Source organism: Zootoca vivipara, chromosome 7, assembly GCF_963506605.1.
Source record: "Zootoca vivipara chromosome 7, rZooViv1.1, whole genome shotgun sequence".
Classification (NCBI taxonomy): domain Eukaryota; kingdom Metazoa; phylum Chordata; class Lepidosauria; order Squamata; family Lacertidae; genus Zootoca; species Zootoca vivipara.
The window spans coordinates 53,117,905-53,120,258 of NC_083282.1; the positions used below are offsets into that span (position 1 = coordinate 53,117,905).

At 40.8% G+C, this 2,354-nt stretch overlaps 1 protein-coding gene across 2 annotated transcripts in view; it reads right to left on the bottom strand.

Moving 5' to 3' along the window:
• The window catches only part of TFEB (transcription factor EB), a 73,537-nt gene that overhangs the window by 34,513 nt on the left and 36,670 nt on the right, over positions 1-2,354 (bottom strand). The gene's annotated exons all lie outside the window — the stretch shown is intronic.

A 2,354-nucleotide genomic window follows, 5' to 3' on the forward strand; every position in this document is an offset into this window, starting at 1 on the left:
GAAAAATCAATTTCACCATCGAGTCCATTTCAAAAAGGGAAAGAAAAAAATGGACAGCGCAAATGTCCCAGGAGGGACCCAGTAATTACAGTACTGAATGCTCCAGGAGAAGGAAGGTAGAGGGGAAAGTTTCACCTTTGCCATTTGTTTTGTGAAACATCTTCAACACATACACAAGTCTTCAGAAAAGGAAACAGAGGACAAAGAAGTACATATAAACAACTGAGTGTAGCTTCTCCCCCAGCCCTCTCAACAAGCCTTTTTTCTTGAGTTTTCTTTTCTAAGTGCCACTAAGAAGCAAGTGGAGAGAACTGCACCCTGCAGGGCAGCGTTCCCAAACTTCTGCCAAGACCAACACACACAGAGAGGGGCTAACTGTGGTACTTTCAAAGCCAGCCTGCACAAACCCCACCAATCCTGCTGCACAGACTCAATCAAAAAGTGTAAATACTCCAGCTTTCCAAAGCAAGAAGGATGCCCAGGCAGAGGCTCGTGTGAAAAAAATACTAGGCATGCCAGCCAGGTTCACGAGTGCCTTTGGCAAAATTTGGTCTTTTTTTCTTCTCAGGGCTTCCTCTGAGGGTGGCTTGGGATGCAAAAGTATATATTACTGTGATAGTTTGGACTTTCTTGCAATAAAGGCTTCCAGGCAATGAGGTATATGCACTCAGTTGTAGGATTACTTATGCAGTACAAAAGTTTATATTTTGCGTACAAAGAGCCAGGTGTTATGTTTTTTAAAAAATGAAACAGTTCTCTTTTCTTTTACATATGAAACTGTGGGCAGTCAAATGTTCAACTGTGACCTTGACTAAACTCAGTTGGGCTGCCAAACAACACCCTAATACTTGATATGCTATGGACTTTATGGGTTATAGTTAAGAGTGAGGGAAACTCTGATACAGTTGGGAGAACTGTGAGGCAAGGTCTTTTGACCAATCCCTCTCACTTTTATAACACCAGCCATTAACATCTGTTTAATAGTTTATGCTCAGCAGGTTCTTAGTCATTCTGAGGCATGTAGCTGGCAAACAGGAGCAAGTAGAGAGGATATTTTAGCAGTGGATTTTTAATATTTTTTTGTTTTTATGACACAGTAAAAATAAACCCTGGAACTTTGTAATAGTGCGCGGCATAAAGTTTAAGTGACAACAATACTGCTTGATGAATGGTTATTCCATTCTCTAGCAGCAATACTTCAGGGTAAAATGGAGCTATAAACACCATGGGAAACACAGCTATCACATAAGCCAAGTCTGTGCCTCTCACATCTGGCCTGGCCAGGATACAGTTCCAAATCAATGGCTTTCCCAACTGTCGACTATCACAATCCAAGGCTCTTCTTACAGTTGCAAGTTTGAAGTATAGTGGTACCTTGGGTTACAGACGCTTCATGTTACAGACGCTTCAGGTTACAGACTCCGCTAACCCAGAAATAGTACCTCGAGTTAAGAACTTTGCTTCAGGATGAGAACAGAAATTGAGCGGTGGCAGCAGCGGGAGGCCCCATTAGCTAAAGTGGTACCTCAGGTTAAGAACAGTTTCAGGTTAAGAACAGACCTCCAGAACGAATTAAGTTCTTAATCTGAGGTACCACTGTACTCTTTATCTTATTGGCATAAACACTCATGGGCATATGAATTCAGCACTGAGCAATTCATGTGTAGAAGCTCATTAGATGACCCCAATGTGGCACAGTTTGTGAAAACAAAGAGCTTGCTTAGATTAGTTTGAAGAGCCAGACAAAACTATTCAAGCTTGCAAATTTAAATTTAAGAATTTATTGAATTAACACTCAAAATTTGAAATATAGCTTAGGGGAGGCATTCCTATCGTTAAGCAAGCATGCCCAAAGTGCAGCAATCAGTGCACTTGACTGACTTGTTTTCTCACATCAACTGTGGCAGGATCTCAAATCTCATATTCTACTAAATAAAAAAATTCCTTCAGTAGCACCTTAAAGATTAGTTGGTCTTTAAGGTGCTACTGAAGGATTTTTTTTATTTTGTTTCGACTCAGACCAACACGGCTACCTACCTGTAACTCATATTCTACTGTTCTCCTGAGTACACCGGACTAAACTAATTTAGGGCATTTTTAATTGGCACGCATTCTCAACTTTCAAAAACAAGAAATTTAGCATCTTCCACACAGTCCAGAAAACAGTACACGCACTCCCATCTCTCCTGCAAAGAACAAGAGAACTTCATAGAAGTTCTTGAGAGCCAACACACAACCAACTCATGCACCATCAAACTTATCAGCTGTAAATATGGAAGGGTGCCACCTTCCAAGCTGATCTCTAATTCCAGATGCAGATGCACAACACATTTGTTAATCCCCAAAGTATTTAC